At 36.7% G+C, this 19975-nt stretch overlaps 1 protein-coding gene across 5 annotated transcripts in view; it reads right to left on the bottom strand.

Annotated features, from left to right (window-relative positions):
* Positions 1 to 19975, bottom strand: part of LOC106623489 (uncharacterized) — a 78823-nt gene that overhangs the window by 58692 nt on the left and 156 nt on the right. For 2 of the 5 annotated variants that reach the window (XM_070106249.1, XM_070106250.1), the window contains exon 2: positions 18702 to 19901. The gene's annotated coding sequence lies outside the window, so the exon portion shown is untranslated. The remainder of the gene's footprint in view (positions 1 to 18701; positions 19902 to 19975) is intronic. The other 3 variants (XM_070106253.1, XM_070106251.1, XM_036366674.2) reach the window with 2 other exon arrangements.

The following is a 19975-nucleotide window of genomic DNA, read 5'->3' as shown; positions in this document are numbered from 1 at the left end:
TTTTCGGAGATATGTCTATTTTGCTCACCCGGCATCCAAACTTGTTCGGCCGGAACTGAGACTTTAAAAGCGTTTTTCTCCACACTTTTTGTTTCAAAACGATACCCACAATTTCTCTGAACCGTTTCACCTGAAATTTTTAGAGGTTCTTCTTTATAGACTTGTCTATGTCTGAAACTAGCCATATCCCATATCCATTTTTACTCGTTTTATAAGAAAAAATTCGTAATAATAAAAAAACTGCTACAAAAATTGTGGGTTTTTTTAGGCAGTCGCTATTTCGTGAAAAACCTTTGTACAACTTTTCCGTAGAACCAGGTCTGAAAGGAACTACAGTAATCGCTATGATGCTTCAGCGTCTGTCCAAATTTCGTCGATAAGAAATCGAATGGTAATCGTTTCAATATGCCGTGCATCGATAGCGGATCTGAAATTTTTCCTTCTCTGTCGTTTTTATTTATAAACTTGATTATCCATTATACATATCTGTCTCACTTATCGCGGCAAAGGCCATTACCCCTTACAAATTTTTATGTCAGATTTGCTGAGAAAAAATCTCGTGTTGTATATAAATTTTGATTACTTTTTAGACACACACACACAAGTGCACACATGGTGGATGTATGCATATAGGCACATATTTGTGACGCATGAGTAGGCTCATGAAAGGCACAACCCGTTTTCGCGTTTGGCACGCAGCAGCGACAAAAGTAGTCTCAATTAAGTTTTTAATTAACTGCAGCAATTTGCCAGCAATAACATGATAATTCAACTGTCCAATTGACTGCCAAAACATAAATGAAAAGTATATACTCAAAACAAAACAAGAAAAAATGTCAACTTGAGTTGTATCGGAGCTATAATACCCTTCAAAAGTACAAAAGACTCGATAGAAGAGCTAGAGCTTGATTATGATTGGCAGCTAAATGCTATAGTGCAAATTTCGTGAAGATATCTCCAAAAATAAAAAAATTTCCATACAAAGATTTGATTCTGATCGCTCAGTTTGTATGGCAGCTATATGTTATAGTGGTCTCATCCAAAAAAAATTCTCGACGATTGTAGCACTTAACTGGACATTAATTCATACTCAATTTCCTGCAGATATCGGTATACAGACAGACGGACATGGCTAAATCGACTCAGATCATCATGCTCATCATTTGTGGTATAAATATACTTTATAGGATCTCCGCCCTTGCCTTCTGAGTGTTACAAACTTCGTGCCATACTTAATATACCCTGTTCAGGGTATAAAAAGAAAAGCAAACAGAAACAGAACAGAATAACGGTAAATAAATTTCGTAAATCAAGCGAAGCAAATGAATACACATTTTGTTTCAGTATGTTGCCTTGTTTTTCAGATATTAATATTTCTGTTTCTTTCTTTTTGAAGTTGTATGCGCTTTCGCTTTGTTGTTGTCGCTGTCGGTAGTGACATATTGCAGACAAATGTACAAGCACGCAGTTAAATACAATTTCATGCCACCGCTCACACAACAAATCTCACTGAAATTACTCAAATGCCACAAATCTCATAAATTCTTCAATCATGGCAGACAGCGAAATGCGCGACCGGCGGCGCACAGTATGCCAAAAAGCACGCAACAACAAAAGCAATGCCATGAGTAGAATACAACAAATAAGGAGAGGAAAAAATAGCTACAACTGCTGCTTAGCGAACAGCATTAAAAGGAGAATAATGGAAAAAATTGTAAAAATTAGTAAGGGACAAAGCGGACGGACAGATTTAATGAAGAAAAGAAATGCTAAAAATTTTGGGGAAAAAATTAAAAAATTAATGATTAATAAAAAAAAAATTAAGGCTTGAAAAAATTGTTTAAAAAAAAATTACAACAAAATGAGATGAGGTAAAAATTCGTTAAATTGGTTGCCGGAAAAAGCGGTTCGAGCGGAGCGCGCACAAGCGTTAACGTTATTGCAGCTATAGGCTTTCTCTCTCTTTTTTTATTGTTGTTGTTGTACCAGCTGGTGGTCGCTTTGCTGTTACCAAGACGCCTGCTGTCGCAGTACGATATCAAGGCAGCGAAAGGGCGAAAAGCTCCCACAAGCGCACTTAATTTCAACAACTGTCGGCATGTGTACGCGGCATATCGAATGTGTGGACAACAGCAGGCGGCCCCAACAATAGGCGGCAAAAGAAACAAGAATGGCTAATGACATCAGGCTACATGCAACCACAACACAAAAATACCATAGGCAGAGTGAACACAACGTCAAGCAAAAATTCAATTGGCAAAAGAACCAGTGCAGAAGAAACAACAGCGACGTGGTAACATATTAGACATGGAGCATAGTGGTGGAAGCGAAAGGCAAAAATGACAAACCATTAAATACAGGTAAGGAAAAGGCGAAAGTCAAGCACCAAAGAGTAACACGAAAAAACGCAAAGAAGCACAGATAACACCGAAAGTGATACAAACACCACAAGCTGATAAAATACTTAGTGCTGCCATAAGTTCTGTTATCAGTCCAGGCCGTTGTAAAAATGTAATTGTAATACATTTTTCAATAAGTTTAATTTTATTTCATAACGCCTACATTGAATATGTGATGTCTAAAATTTTTTTACGAAATGGTCACCTTTTGTTTTCACAAAAAACCTCAAACTCGTTGGTCATTGATCAATAGCAGCACGTTCAGTTTCTATTGGTCATGACGGCGCTCACCAAATTTTTGTGGGGTATTCAACAAGCCATGTTCTCGAATTCTGACCACAAACCGCAGTCTAATGGATTCAAATCTGGACTTCCAGACGATCAACAATCTGCAACCACGAAACCAGAAATATTACTTTAAAGCCACTGCTGGCTGGTTTTAGCCTTGTGTACTGGAGCAGAAAAATTGGCTGGAAGATACTTAATTTGCTTTACACAGCCTTTTAAAACATCTGGCTGGTACACATTTAACCGAGTTTTAATCATTCTTTTCACAGAAGTGAAGCGGTGTAACGCCGATTGCATCTGTTGAGCCTAATTTGATACAAGCGCGTTATCAGAAGATAACCAGTTGACCAATGGTAGGCTTTCATGGGGAGCTCAACTCGAATAAGGCTTGACATTGATCTGGTCGATATATATACATTTCCTAATAATATTTCATAATTTTCTATTTTCCAAGTGGATTTCTGCGAATGCGTTAGTGTGTTTATGGCTGAATTAGTTCGAACCCCGAGAGGACGACGACTTTTTTCAGTGAATATTTCCTCGCTGTATGCATTGTAAATATTGTAACAGAACTTATGGCAAGACTAGGTACTTATATCCAAAGTTAACGCTAACTAACAACAACAGAAGAGTTAAGCAAATTGTCGACTTTAAACTGTGGGGAAATAAAAGATCGCATTAAGACAACAAAAACCCAAAACGGTTGGAACTCCACATTGCGAGAAACGCCACTAAAGGCAGCGCATAAACAAAAATAAAAACTCAAGCGTAAACAGCTACCGCAACGGTTGAAAAACAAACGAAATAGGTATTACCGTCAACAAGATGTACAAATCTTCCACGAAGAAGCAAACAGAAATATGTCTGAGTTTTGGTGTAAGTCCCGTAAGACGGCAATTAGAAGGTGCAACAAATTTTCGACAATAAAACAAGACATTGAAAAAATAAATAAAATAAAATGTTGAAGAAAAGTTATGTGTGTGTTTAGTAGTGGAAGAAATGAAACGAGGCAAATACCACTCGTACACGCACTCAAAGACGCAACGAGTTGGAGCGCAGCAAAACAAAATACCGAAGGAGAAAAAATAATGAAAAATGTGTCCGCAGTGAGAGAGACAGAGTTGTTAGGGGTTGGTGTTAAGTAAACACGCGCATAGGGCATTGGTAATTTGAGTACGCCGGGAAAATGATGAAGCATAAATTGTTGTGAAATATTTTGAAAATAAAAAAAATATATAAAAAATGTGGAGATTTGCGGATAAGTGTTGAGGAGTTTTGAGCAGTTTCAAAGTTTATTACTGATGGCTCAAATTTACGGTACGGTAGAGAAAGTAATGACAAGTATAGCATTTCAAAAATGTCTACATAACATATGCCTGTACATAAAAAACTGAGCTTTGCGTTGTCACCCGTCTCCCGCAGTTTACGCCATTAAGGTAAAATACCTGTCCCAAATACTTGATAAGGCATGTCAATTTCATGGTTGTGTAGTTGTATTGGCAGCAATTCACAAAAAAAAACTGAGAAAGGTAGCGTGCGCGGTTTTGTTTTTGGTGTTGCAGGTTTCACAGATCAAAGAGATAGGAGCGTCGTGTCGAAGTTAAATGCAGGATGTAGTAAGTGCAGAATTTTACTATATTTTACAAGGACTTGATTTTATAACAATTGGGAATATGAACGCTTGTTTTCAATCGAGAAGCCAACAGATTTTTCCTCAATATATTCTTTTGATTCCATCAAATCCAAATACTGTTTAAAAGCTTTCGAAAACCAGAAATGTGTACTACCATCCATGCACAGCACATTGTCCAGGGGTTAAAATTTTGGTATGCTCAATTTTAGGAATTACTCAAACTATGCTCATATGACCCTAAAGGGCAAAATATATGACATTTTTATATGAAAAATCGAACTTTAACTATATATAAATCAAAAAAATTTTAACTTGCTGGAAAGCTATAATACCCATCACAGACACCTTTCTTAAAGCATAAAAGGGTATAAAAAGATATTTATCTTGATTTTGATCGATCAGTTTGTATGGAAGCTACATATATGTACTTATAGTAATCCGATCTGTACAATTTCTTCGGAGATTGTACCGTTGCCTTGATAATAATCCATGCTAAATTTCGTGATGATATCTTGTCGAATACAAAAAATACAACAGTTTTCCGCAATCCCTCGATTTTGATCGATCAGTTTGTGTAGCAACTATATGCTATAGTAGCGCGATATCCGCGGTTCCAACAAATGAGCAGTTTTTGGAAAAAGACGTTTGCAAAATTTCAGATCAATATCTAGAAGCTAATATTTTATTTTATATACATTTTATAGGGTCCCCAACATTTCCTTCTGGGTGTTACAAACTTTGTAGGAAACTTAAGATACCCAGTTCAAGGTACAAATAATAATGGTGTCAGATTTTCAAAAACGGGATCGAACCGGCTTTCTAAACCACAATACCACAAATATTATTAGAAACTCAAATTGAAAAGAGGACTGAATGAAAAAGTTCTTTACCGACGGGGGTTTCTCTTTTACCGTAATATCAATTGTCACGTACATTAAGATGTTCGCACATTTACATACATACAGTTATATGAGTATATATGTACAATATGTATGCTAGATAGTAAGTGTTCGAGCACATTTATGTCCAGAGTTCTTAAAAATATTTAATATTTCTTTATTGCCTCATTTATTACCTTCGCTGTGCCACATTGGAAGAAAACGAATAAAAAGAATTGTACAAAGTTGAAATGAGCAAAGTGGCCGAGCACGGTTGGCGAACCAACGGAAAATTGGACAAATATAAAAATGCGTAAAGTGCATATGTTCTTAAGCATCCCGACCGACCGGCTGGCAAGCGTATAAACTACACACAGCTTCAAAGCCATTTACGCGCAGAAGCAAAGGCCGCTGCTAGAGGTGCGCTCCATTGGCAGCGGTAAGGCGGGCCGGGGTGTGCGTTCGAATACAAAAAGCAATTAATAATAATTAATGTTTTATCTACGTTTTGTTTTGTTGCCATTGTTGTTATTGTTGTTGTGCGCTGTTTTATGTATTTGTACGGCTGATTGTCGTTGTCGTCGTCGACATCGTCGCATTTGCTGCAGGTTTGTCGGATATCTACTTAAATACACACACACACGGGCATACAAACAAACATGTGGCAACGCTACTGCGGCTGCTGCATTTTATTCGCCTTAACTACGCGCTTGTCTTCTTAACTCTTATTTTATTTTATTGCTGTTGTTTTGCCTTGTAATTTTTATTACAGTTTCTCCGCTGAGTGGTAGTCCAACACACACACACGCACACTTACTCTTCATGCATGTATTATAGCATACAAATAAAGGGAAAATACGCTGACTTAATTGATAATTGGAATTTCAGAATTTAAATACATATTTCTCTTATTTGCCCATGTCGTATTTGGGTTGTTCACTTATCATTGTTTTTGTTGCTGATATTAGTTATGTTCTGCCGCCTGCCAGCACGGTTGGCGGCCGGACTGCCGTTGCTGCTGCTTCTGATGTGGTCGCCGCCATCATAAATGTATTCACCAACACCGCCACATACATAGATACATACATACATACAGACGTTGCTGGCATGTCGTTATTGCTGTTTTGCCTTTGCTATTGTTGTTGTGGTTGACTTAATGTAGCGCAAAATGTTAATATGCGCGCGCGCAGGCGCAAACGACAGGCAGTCAACCGACCAAACGGCAGCAATAACAACAAACAGTTTCTGAATATAACAGCAAGCAGTCAGCAGCCAGCAGTGGGCAGTGGGACAGTGGCAAAAGTGTTGTGAAGAGGCGTTCTAGCATTTCGATTTATACAGCACAGCTCAAAAGCGACGGACACACACTTATGTACACCCGTAAAATGTGGTTCGAGCACAATTATAAAAGCAAAAGAATACACACTATTCAGCTTAAGGAAATACTGTATTTATTTGTGTGACTACCAATGCTTATATATCTTATATTTTTAATATTTATATATTATATCCATTGTATTTTTTAATTTATCATTTGGGACGGAATATCGGTTCGACTGCTTTGGGATTTATATTCTTATTTTATAATTGCATTTTAGTTTTTATCTATTTCGACCAAATATCGTATAAAACTTGTATTTTGGAATTTGCCAGTATTGAAAGACTATTATCTAATTGTCTAAAACGCCACGATGTCTCTTTTTTCCAACTATTAACTGCTTTCGTTTCATTTAACTCTAGTCTCCACAGTTTGAATCGAACAAATAACTGGTATAAATGGTAGAGACTGGTATAATTAAGTCCTAATCAAATAGAGATAGAAGAGCCAACGGTTATACCACTTTAATCAGGTATAAATATAATATTTTGTATTGGATTCAGCCGATATTGGATATCGGCATATAGCTGCCATACAAACCGAACGATCACAATAGTTATTGCATGAAAGACTTTTTCATGTGACAAGATATTATATCTTTTCGATCTATAAAATCCGAAGAAATTTTACGGATCGAACTACTATAGCATATAGCTGCCATACAAACTGAACGTTCAAAATTAAGTTATGGTGAAGGACTTTTTGATTTCATATTATATCTTCACAAAATTTCGCACGGATTAACGGTTTTACTTGCTTGGTAGTATCTATTAAAAATTAGGATCCGTCCCAAGAACTTTTGTTTCAATTTGTTTTGACAAATGAATTCGGTTTACATATGAAATTTAGGTAAGTTCTGATCGTATGGTTAATCTACCTTTAGTTTTTATAAGTCTTTATGTTTCATGCTGGCTTAATTAAGGAAATGTCTTCTTTTTTTCGAAACGGTATTGCCAGATGTTTATGATAAATATGGCAAAACGCTGCCAGCGTCAAAATAAGCTCAGACAAAAGCACGGAAAGGTATTTGGACCACCCTTTATGAAGAATCCAACAAGCGCTCATGCTACAAATTGTCAAGCAGACAAAAAAACTTGTACATATATAATTATGTATTACTATCTATTAAAAGTCGTTTAAGTCGCTGCAGCCACTCCACACTTTTCCTGCCAAAGCGAGCACGCGGCCTCTCATTCCACCGCAACAAACAACATTTTTTCTGCTTTAATATTATTATTTTTGGTACAAAATCTCTGATCGGCCTTTGGTTTGTTTTAATATTATCTACCTTTTTATAACAAACATAAGTGTGTGTGTGTGTGGTTGGGTACGTTTATAAATGGCAATTTATGCAGCAAAGTGGCGAGTAGGCTGCTATCTGTCGGCGGCAAAGCCCGAAGTGGCAGTACAAAAACTGGTAGAATGGGTTTTATTTAAAGTTGAGTTAGAGTGCAGATGCCGTCTCCTTCGGCGCTGCAGCGTCTCCCTGGCGCAGGGCGAGTGTACGCGCACTCGTATTAGCTACGGCTTGGTGCTGAAGATTCTCCGCGCCGCCACGCGCTTTGAGTTCATGTATTTTTAATTTTTGTTTGCTAACAATTGTGGTATTTATTGTTGTTGTTGTTCTTTAAGCAAGCGCACATATTTTTTTCGTCACTTTGTCTGCGCTGCCGTTACCGCCTTTCCACTCGCATGTAGCCGCATTTATTAGGTCTTTCGCTGTAGGTTTGCTGCTATGCTTTGTTGCTGTTTTCGGCAGACTTCGGGAGACTTGTTTTAATGCGAATTAAATTAATTTAAAACCGATTTTAAATTAACTCAAATGCTCATTTGTGTTGCGCGCGCTAACACATATCTACATGCATACGCCAGAGAGTACCAACGCCCTAATACATAGTTACATATTAACGTGTGTCAGTTATTTAAAAGTGTGTAAGGCTTGACATTTTTGTATATTAGTATATTAGTAAAATGTGTGTGTATTTAGATAAGTACATTTTCTATTTGCCGCCGTGTTGGTGGTTTTCCCAGCAATGCTTGGTAATGCAAACCAGCAGCTCGCTCAGGCGTGGGCGATTAGCGCTAAGCACGTAAATCTAATCGATTTTTCCATTGCACCCACCGCTGGCCCTCTGTTATAGCATGGTTTGACCCATTTGACAGCACTATAAATACTTTCGAGTCTGTTGAGCATATAAAACAATGACAAAATAATTGCAAAATATTTAGTCGCAAGTGAGCAAGGAAATTGCCGCATTACTTTCAATACTAACGTAAGCAGTAAGGGACTGACTGTGGGTGAACTACTTTGTGATTGCTAGTACCAAAAAGTACAACAAAATATTAAACCCACCGTTAGAAAATTAAGTAATATGGTAGTAGTCATCAATGGATGGAGGAAGATAACTTAGAGAACTCATCTCAGAAGCTCGGCAAAGAGGAATCGATGGAATCCAGAATGTGCCCTCTGTATGATGAAATGTAAAGACATTACCTGTGTCCAGCTTTCAGGCAATTGATACAGGGTATTTGCACGGCTCTCAATATTGTATTCTAAAACAAATAGGGCAGGCAGTTGGAAAGAGTGGCGACTTGCGAGTTGTTGAATTGTACTTAGTTGAGACTTCTCTTCCAACCAACCAACCAGCCCTCAAACCAAAATTAATAACTTCATAATGCGATTTTCACAAGCTTCTTTTGACGCGAAGTTTTCACCTGAAAAATAATTCGTCATAGAAAGAAACAGATAGTAATTACTTGATGGTAAGTCCAGACTATAAGTTGGATACATAAGAACCTCCTAACCAAGCTTCCGGAGGTTCTGGCGAATCACTATAGATGTGCGTGGCCAAAGCTGGCCACTTCTGAGCGATGCTTACTGCAGACGTATCAATTGAGTACACTGAACGGATTTTAGTAAAATTTAGACCCCTGTGTCTAGTTTGGTCCAACTTAAATGATAGGATAGTTTATATCTCAATTACGTTAAAAGTCAAAACAATTCATAAAAAAAACATATCGATCGTTTTCAATACAAGTACAACCCCTACGATGCTTATATCGAATGTATGCCCGAATATATAGAACGATGCTAATAGAATTTGATTTCTAATTATCTTGTCCTTTCTCGCTGCTAAAATATTGCTACCAAAATTAACATAAACTTATACTCATATTTTTGACCGAAGTATGATTTAAAAAGAAAAATATTACTAAGTTGGAAATCATGATCATATTCAAATGCGAAGGCAGTACTTTAATTTGGGTCCAACTATTATGTTTTGAACTTCAAAATGCTGTGCAAAATACTACCCAACGCCAGCTAATGGAAAGCCCAGTATAATTATTTTAACTCACATTTACCTATTTATAATAACTTTGCGCCAAGAATAAATCCTCAATCAGACTTTGCAGCCGATTAACTGCAATCAGGATAATCAATTGCGATTGGCGCAAATAGCCGCGTTAACGGCAACAACAATAAAGACTTAAAGGTTTTACTTTCATGCCAAAAACCACAAAAGTTTATCGGTAAATTTACAGTGCAAACGATATTTTAACCCAGTTCACACGTAATCCACATTACGACATTGCCAACATAGCTGATTTTCAACACAATTTAAATTATTAATTTACCACACGAAAAAATGCCACCAATTCACCAGGAAACTGGGCCAGAAGAAGGAGGAAAAATAAAACAAAAGCCCGTAGCAAATAAATGGAGATTCGTGTAAATTTTGCAGGGCGCCACACAAAATCACGGCGGTGGGGGGTATTGAAAAGACAATGGAGCAAAGTGTGGCTACAACAAAGCATGGTACGAGCAGCATTGCAGCGAAACCAGTAATGAGGTGCGGGAGGTAAGTAAAAATTTAGTAAGTGGAAGCGCATAGATGCAGAATGTGGCCAACTCGATTGCGAGTTAGTTAAGGCTTTTTGGAATTTTTTTGGGTGCCATCATTGGCAGCATGCCGTCGTCATTGTGGTCTTTGGCTGCAACAAATACAAATGCCACTCGTAACTGACTTTTACTATCCACTCACAGGCACAAGCACAAACACACGATACGAGTCCACACCACCAGTCACACTGACTTCATTGCGAAATAATGCCGAAAGAATTGAGGCGAAAATAAAACGAGGAAAAAGCACCCACAGCAATGCAATTTAATGCATTTAAATGCAGACAGTCGGACTGGCAGACGCTGTGTTGTTAGTGCTAGCAAAATGAACGGGAGACTACATCTATGAGTTAAGTAGCAGCAACAACAGCAGAGAATAGCTGCTGCTCCGGTAAAACAAAAAAGAAAACAAAAAAAAAAAAGAACACAAAGAAGGGGAAGGGAAAAGACAAATACTACAAGCGCCAGTGAATTAGGAGGATATGTAGGTGATGGTAGTGGTGTCTTTGTACGATTGTAAGAGAGGATGAAGTTGTGAGTGGCGTTGTGCAAATTAAGAGTGGGCGCGTGAGCGGCAGTGAGAGTGAGTGCGTTGTAGTGACGCCCAGAGGCGATTTTGAAGTTAAATGACAAAGCGATGCTGCATTGGAAATGCCAGCAACAATAGTTCGGGCTCGAGCAAAATGACAAGGAACAAAACGGAGATAATTACAAAAGGAAAAAAAAACAACAACACACCTACAAACTGCAACAATGTGTAATATGGACAAAGAGCGGAAAAAGTGTTTTCCTACAAAAAAAAACACAATTACGACCTCAAAGTCGACACAATCAACAATGCAACGACTTTCCGACATTACGCAACTGCAATAGCTGTAAAAAATAGAAACAAAAATATGTAAGCAAAGAGACAGGACTAGAAAAATCGGAAACAAAAATAAACACGCATTGCAATCAAGCAGAAAAGAAACAACGAGTAGGCTGCAGCTATTTGCAGCGGAGTCTCAATAAAAGAATGTGTCAGTGCAGCAACATAAATAAATACGGCCAAAAAATGTAAGGACATAAACAAAAAAAAACAATATAAGAAAAACAAAAGGTATTGCACCGAAGCTAGAATACCCCTCACAGGTGCATTTTTATAGCAACAAATGAGCAGCTTTTTGGGGAGAAAAGGAAGTGTGCAAAATTTCAGATCAATATCTCAAAAACTGAGGCATGAGTATATACAGACGGACGTGACTTAATCGACTCAGCTCGCCACGCTGATCATTAATATATTATATATACTTTACAGGATATTCGACGATTCAGCTGGGAGCTACAAATATCATGACAAACTTAATATACCCTGTTCAGGGTATAAAAAAACCAAAACGATGAATCAAAAGGACAAAATAAGTTTGGATGTAAAGCAAAACAAAGCATTTTCAACTCTTAGAAGTCTCTCGTTCATTCCGGAAGGTGTCACTATAATTCTGCGTACTTGAGAAAAAACACGTCGCACTGCTGATGGAGCACGTTCGTGCGTGGCTTCCTTTCGCCCCTGTTTTCTTGTCTGACATGTGGCGCGCAATATGTAATGTCAATTAACGCGCCGAGGGGTCTAGAGTGAGACGAGGCAAAGGAAATGGAAGCACAGAAAAAGCAGTACGGAAAATGGTAAGGAAAACTGCTGAGTGGTATTTAATAATAGAAAGAAAAAGGCTTTTAGAGAACTGCTCGATTGAGTGTATAGTAAACCTGGTACTCGTATATGCTTTGAAGAGGAGTGTTGTCTTGTCTTTATATATCATTTTGTGTTACCGAGCTACCTTAAGTGCTAACCCGTTTTGCAATTACCACTTACATAAAGCCACAATTTTTGAAAGGTACAAAAGCAGCTCAACAAATATTGTAGTCTACTTTGAGATTTTACATTAATTTTTACCAGAGCTATATTGTGTATTAAATCTATCAAAATTACTGCTCTCAGCAGAAGGCAGCATATTGTAAAGAGCACACATTGGTAATTAATTGTTTATGGGGTTAAGAGAAGTCAGAATTAATAGAAAAATAAATTTTTCATTTTTTTGAAGTATGGTATAATATCTGAGAAATATTCTCCAAAAATTTGAAGTAAATCCGACAAACACTTTTCCGAGTTATTCGATAATTAACAAAGGATTCTCGGGCGCTCTGGAACGTTGTTGTAAAACTTCAAATGCGTTTTTCTCAAAACTATATTTTTTGCTCTAGTGACCACTGTAACTCGAAAACCGCTCGACAGATTTCAATGAAATTTATACAGCCTTTTGAAAACCTGAAAAACTAGTGGAATTTTTCATAAACAATTAACGGTTGGCTTTTCTATGTTTTTCTATATCCACCACCATAGTAGCGTAGAGGTTAATTTTGGGGTTATTTTTTCTTCATATATCCAGTCCAATGGCAGGTACACCTTTCAACAGGTAGGTGATTTTTATATATTGAGTCAACGGACTCATTGCGATTAAAAAATTGTTCACCAAAAAGTCCCTCACAATGATGCTAGAATGAGACGGCGTATTTAGGACTTTTGGTACAATACAACATTCGATCCATAAGAGATGTTGAGTTTCGCTGCTATGGGGGATGGACGACTCTCATGAGGCAAGTTTTCGATGACTTCACGGCCTTTACTGAATGCTTTGCTTTTCAAATACTTGTGTTGTGATAAAGTAGACTCCTCAAAACGCTACTGTAACATTTTCGATTATTCCCGTAGCCGTGAGAGAAACTTTTCATGTCGTGAACAAATAATTGACAAACACACATTAATAGAGATTAAACTTCACACGAACAGTAAAAAAGGTTGTACCAATCTAGGATCCGGTTTGCTCACGCAGCTTATATGGACCAGCGCGGGTCAAATTTGATCGATTGGTATCAAATGGTACAAAATGAAAGAGTCAAAATCGATTTATTGTCATAAGACGGATGGAATAGATCACTCTCACAGAATACGCTTAACTAAATATAATAAATATCTTTTTAAAATTTATGCAACTACATATTTTCTGTATTACTTCAGCTATCGCAGACAAATATTGCTACAAAAAACGAAAAACGGCATTTTATTATTTTTTTCTATTTCAAAGGAATAATAAGAAAGCACATCCACACTGGAATTTAGCGTCGATCGCCGATGACTAATGAGAGCAAGCCGATGCAACATAAAGTATTTTTAAATACGGGCAACTCGCAACCAAAAGTGAAAATTCGCTTTAATGTATACGATGTGTGTATGTGTGAATGTGGGTATATCCTTGTCACTTGGCACGTCGTTATTAAACTTCGTCTCCATTCCGCTGTCATATGTGTACGTATATAGCATGTCAGCATTGTTTGTTGTTACTGTCGCATTATTGTCACTGTTTTCCAGACTTTCGGCGAACGAAGAATGAGCATATACGGCCTATCGCATGACTGCCTCATTGTTATTGTTGTATCAGCTTCTGAGCATTGTTTTCGCAGCACATATTATTATTATTGTTGTTGTTAATGTTGTAACATTAAGTGTTTCAAGGAAGGCGACAACTTCCTTGCGCTGAGGATATGTCTGCGCAAAAGCCCGCCACTGTGCGATGACAATGTCAACAGCAACAACAACACATAGTAACTTGGATAAATGATGTGTTTAACAATTGAAGAAAGGACGAAGACAAGAAAAAACGCATAATATACAATCGTATCACGATGAGAAACAGCATTTATGCAAGCAAGGATTAAAAACAATCAAATGGATGTGAATGCATGCATACAAGAGACAACAAAAACAGCTAAAATCAGTGAAATGTGCAGAAAAATCAGACAATGAGTCGCAAATGATAAGAGCAGATTTAATAATTTATACACACACACACACACACATGCACACACACATATTCACACTACAGCGCGTATTTAGACCGTGTGCATTTAGGACCCTTCCTGCATGTTCGCATCGCGTAACTCTTTCATAGACATTCACTCAAGTACAAGCTTTGCGTATAATACACTCTTGCAACATTATATCTGCTCTTATGCCAGCAAAGCTATTTTTGTTAGGCTCATAGTAGAAACGGTTTTGCTGCCACGGTTGGCTTCATTTGCCTCAATCTACGACCATCACACTACGACCGCCTGGGCTGACTCGGCTGCGCTGGCTTGCCTTTGATGCTATGCTTGCCAGCAGCAATTTTGACACATTATCGATTTTTTTTATTTTTTCATTATTGCCAGATAGTCGCGCTTTTTACACTCCGAACAAAATCTACAAAAAAAAAATATATACACATAAGTGAGTCGATTTAGCTGTGTCCGCCTGTCTGTATATACACGAATTAGTTCCTCAGTTTTTATATGTTACTCTTGCAACATGTTGCTACAGAGTATAATAGTTTTGTTCACCTAACGGTTGTTTGTATCACTTACAACTAATCGAGTTAGATATAGGGTTATACATAGTACATAAATAAATGATCAGGATGACGAGGCGAGTTTAAATCCGTATGTCTGTCTGTCCGTCCGTCTGTCTGTGCAAGCTGTAACTTGAGTAAAAATTGAGATATCGCAATGAAAATTTATACACGTGTTCTTTGGCAAAAGGTAAGGACCAGTTCGTAGATGAGTGTTAACGGACCACTGCCACCCCCAACATTTAGGTTAAAACCAATATTTCGGGACCTGCTTGACCGACAGAATATATGGATCCTGTTCCTATTGCGAACTTTTTATCGAAAATATCGGTCAATCTGTGACATGTATTATAGAAACTCAGAGAGACTCTTTATCTAATATTAATATTCCCGTGTGCCAAAAATTGGTTGAATCGGATCAAAAATTCCCTTAGTCCCATTATACCTAATAGAAAAATTTTCGAACTTCCGGCTGACTTTACACCGCAAATATCGGTCAAGGTCAATGTGTGAGTTTTCTTAAAGAAATTAAAAGAACGTATTTTTTTATAACAATGTATCTTTGTGCATAAAATGGATAAAATCGGGTGAAAACTTGCCGTAGCAGCCATATAACTAATAACAGGATGTTAAAATATCAAAAATGGATAAAAGAGGTCCAATACTATCCCTATTTCACATATACCAAATATAAGGTTTCAAACTTCTGACCGGCCTTATACCGTATATATCGGTCAATATGCAAGATATCTTAACAAAATTAAATGAACGTATAATATTGGACATACTATAGTTCCCCGTCTAACAAACCATATGCTAAATATGTCGGTCAATGTATGCGTTATATATTTATAAAATTATTAATTGAAGGAATTTCCCCGGATTTGCAATTCCTTGCAAGTTGCAAGAGTATGAAATGTTGGGTTAAATCCGAACTTAGCCCTTCTTTACTTGTTGAGATATCGATCTGAAATTATGCAGAAGTCTTTTCCCTAAGCAGTTGTCTTTTGTCGGAACCGGCGATATCGTATCACTATATCAATAGCTGCCATACGAACTGAAGGATCAAAATCAAGTCCTTGTTGAGAAAACTTTTTACTTTAACGAGATGTTTTCACTAAATTTGTCATGGATTATTGTCCAAGGCAGTGGTACAAAATGTTCAAATCGGACCACTATAACACGTAGCTGACATACAAACTGATCGCTTAGTCAAGTTCGTATAGGGAAACTGTTTTATTTCTGAAGAATAGTCGTGCTTCGGTGCAACCGAAATTAACGTTTTTTCGTGTTTAGGAGCAAACTCGCAAAGTTGGCATTTTAAGTCGCAAAATCAAGCCTAACTTCGCCTAGAAATAAAACAACGCTTTAATCGTTTTAAAGTACTTTTAGACACAAACAAGTTATGGGAAATATATCTGCACGACAATGGATTAAACGTTGATTTATATGCTTTAGTAAATATTTCAACATAAAAGATTGAGGTCATTCGAAGATTCCTGACGATGTCAAACCCTAACAATACTTCTCGACCGGTGTAACCGTACTGCCTTTTTGATAAGAAAACTTCGTACAGGACATATGCGATTACAAACAAGAAGTCTACATTATTGCATTAGACAACGGTACGATATCCGAAGAAATTGTTCAGATTTTTATTTGTCAAGATATCTTCTCGAAATTTTTGCACAAATTATTTTCTAAAGCAATGCTACAGTATTTGAAAAAATTTTCAGATCAGACCACTATAGCATATAAATGCCATATAAACTTACCGATCAAAATCAAATTTTTGTAGTAATATTTTTTTTATCTGTGAATGGTATTTTAGCAATAGAAGTTAACATTTTTCCTTGTTTTAAAACATAACACAGCTGAATGTTTTTTTGTATACATATGTATATATGTACATACACACATATGTATAATTGATGTACGCTCATGTGCGATTTTTGGACTTGTTTACTTTTTGTTCGCTTTGCAGCAGGTGGTGGTGGTATTTCGTCACGTGCATTTCCATATTATGGGCGCATTAAGGCAACAATATCATTGACAATAACACAAAGGCATTCAACAATGCAAACATACGAATAAACAGCGAAATAAACAGTTGCCACATGCAAAAGCGTAGCGTAAAGTGAGTCGCTCGACGCTCGCTACCTTGACCCCATTGCAAATGAGCTGAGCTGAACCATTGTACTTGTACGTACAAGAGTCACTGCAAACATGCAACAGCCAACAATTTGTGCATTCAATTATGTTTGTTGTATTTACATTTGCTTTCTTGTAACTAAAATTGTTATTGTTGCTACAAAATTAAGCTACCTTGAAAGTGATAATAAAACACATAAAAGTTGATGCACATTTGACAACATATCTGGATTTTGAGTGATAGGCATTGTAGAAAAATTCGCAGAATTTTTGAAAGCATATAATTTTAGGTATATCCAGCATTACATTTATTTCAAACTGTTTGCTTCCAACGAAGACTGATAGAATTAGAGATTTTTTCATTAATGTTATTATTATTTTTTTTTTTTTGGTTCGACTTTCACAGATGTTACGTCGTAAAAGGTGATAAAATCGGGTAAAAACTTAATTGTACCTTGTACGATTTAAAAATGGTGATTTTGGCTTGGATGACCCCATAAATGGGGAATGCTACCGACAAGAACTCATCAAGTTGAAATGAGCGTTTTCCGAAAAACTCCAGGTATTCGCGACTAGACATGAGTCAATAATTTTCCATCATTACACGCTCAACCTCATGTTGCAAGATCTTTTTTTAAAACAGCAGCAGACCTTGCTTGACGATGCAGAACGCTCTCACTTTAATATGGCTGTGAAAACTTGATTCAGCTTTGACCGCCAAGCCAGCTCAGTTCTTTTGAGATAGAATCCACAAATTGACAGAAATATAGAAAAATTGTATAGCATTAGATGGGCAATACTTTGAATAATACTATTTTACAAGTTTTCCTTAAATAAACGATCAAACTTGGAAAAAACCCGCATAAATAAAGTTAAACGCTTATAATATCAATTTAAAATGCAATAAATAAGTTTCGTTTGTGTTAAACTTCATATGCTTTTTTCTTAAAACTATGTTTTTTGAACTGATAACCACTGGAACCGCTGGGTAGATTTCAATGAAATTTATTTGGGAAGCATGAGAAACTAACTAGTACCTGACCGATGGATTTTTTAATTTCGATTTTTTGTAAAATTTTCCTGTGACCGCCATTTTGTTAATTGAATGCTTCGATCAGGCCATAGATTATTTATTATTATCTCCAAAGAAAAGTGATGGTCACCACAAGGAGCTTCGGTTGAAATTGGGTCAAAACAAACATATATTACTTTTAAAATTATTATTTTTTATTCAAATTTTTGTCAAGTCAAGTTGAAACCTGATTGAATAATGTTATATTCTTACTTTATTAATATAAAATAATATATATAATATATTATATCACACAATTTAAGGCAGCACTTGCGGAGATATCATCATTTACACCCTTTTACGTAGGTAGTCACTTTTTGGGTGTTTAAAATTCCGAAATAAAAATTATATATTTATAAATATGTATACTTTGGGTGTATAAATACTATTAAAATATTTTTCGTTCATATGCACTTACATATTTTTTTTCTAATTATTATGAAAGTACTAGACAAAAATCGCTTGATTAACATAAAACATGGAGTAAAAAAAATAACATACAAGGATCCATGAATATACAGGTTTATAGAGTAGCTTTGCAACTAAACGCTTGTAAAAATGTTAACACAAAAATAATATTTACATTTAATGTGGCAATACGGTCATTAGTTGCCTCTGCTGCACCGTTAATGCTGATGGAGTTGGTAATGGCGATGCTGAAACTCTTGCTGCATACGTTGTGGACAAATCAGCGGTATAAATGCGGCGACTGCAACCAACAACGAATAATCCGTAAAGCAAAGCCGAAAAAATGTCAGGTCGCTGTGCTGAACGTCGTCGGTCGTCGACTACGTTGACGGCACTGTCACTGCCGCTGCCGACTGCGCTCGCAGAAGAAGCAAAACAGGTAATAATCCAATAATCCGTGCACGCACACAACAAACACTCACACACAGATACACTTTGAATGTAGCTAAATTAAAGCAGTCGAGACATGAAAAACCAAAAGATATAAACTTCTTCGTTACTCCGTCTGTATTTCACAAACTATTAATATTGAATTTTATTTTGAAAATTTCTATTTTATGCCAAAACTTTCCAGCCGTGTTAATTTGTACACGACTCACGGGCATTTTCGCCAACACTTAAACACCATACATTTCACAAACCTTTACGTTATTCGTTATTTGCTGCCACAAATGCGCATTCCAACGTTGCAAAAGGAATACATATTTGCATGCACTTTTCACTTTTCAAAATTTTCTTAATCACATATACATGTAAACACAAACGAAAACGTAACTTTTATACTTTGGAAGTTATCGCTCTCAGAAAACACAAATTTTCCTCGTTTCGTTTAAGGACTTTCCGTCCTGCTTTACTATTTTTCGCCCGTTTTTCTTTCCACTTTGATTTTCAGTGACGGCTCGACGGCAATCTTCTTCGCCGCTGCTTCGTACTCGCGCTCGCTCGTGGAGTACACAAAAATTCTTGTTTTGCGTACACTTTTCCTCCACTTCTTCGTTTTTCTCACTGACTTTTGATTTTTTCTTATGAAAAACTATGTGTATGAATTCAACTGGATTTGAAAACACTTTGCTAAACTTTGATTCAATTACTTACACATATTTCAATTACTTTTCACTTGTTAATTGCATTTATTACGATTATTTATATTCAATTCTTTAACTGAAATTAGTTGATTTCATAAATTTTCTGCCACCACTTAATTCGACTCCACACAAATGCCACTGTCGCGCTTTCGTTACACTCCGTCGCTGCGTCCGCGTCGATTGTCGGACAAATCTAAACTGTTCCATTCAGGTATCGTTTGAAATTCGGGCTCGAAATTAGAAAAATTTAACCATATTATTTGGTGCTTATTAATGTTTAAAAGGAATAGTCTTTTCAAGATTA

Source organism: Bactrocera oleae, chromosome 3, assembly GCF_042242935.1.
Source record: "Bactrocera oleae isolate idBacOlea1 chromosome 3, idBacOlea1, whole genome shotgun sequence".
Lineage (NCBI taxonomy): Eukaryota > Metazoa > Arthropoda > Insecta > Diptera > Tephritidae > Bactrocera > Bactrocera oleae.
Note: the sequence above shows the minus strand (reverse complement) of the source record. Positions and strands in the feature narration are given on the sequence as shown.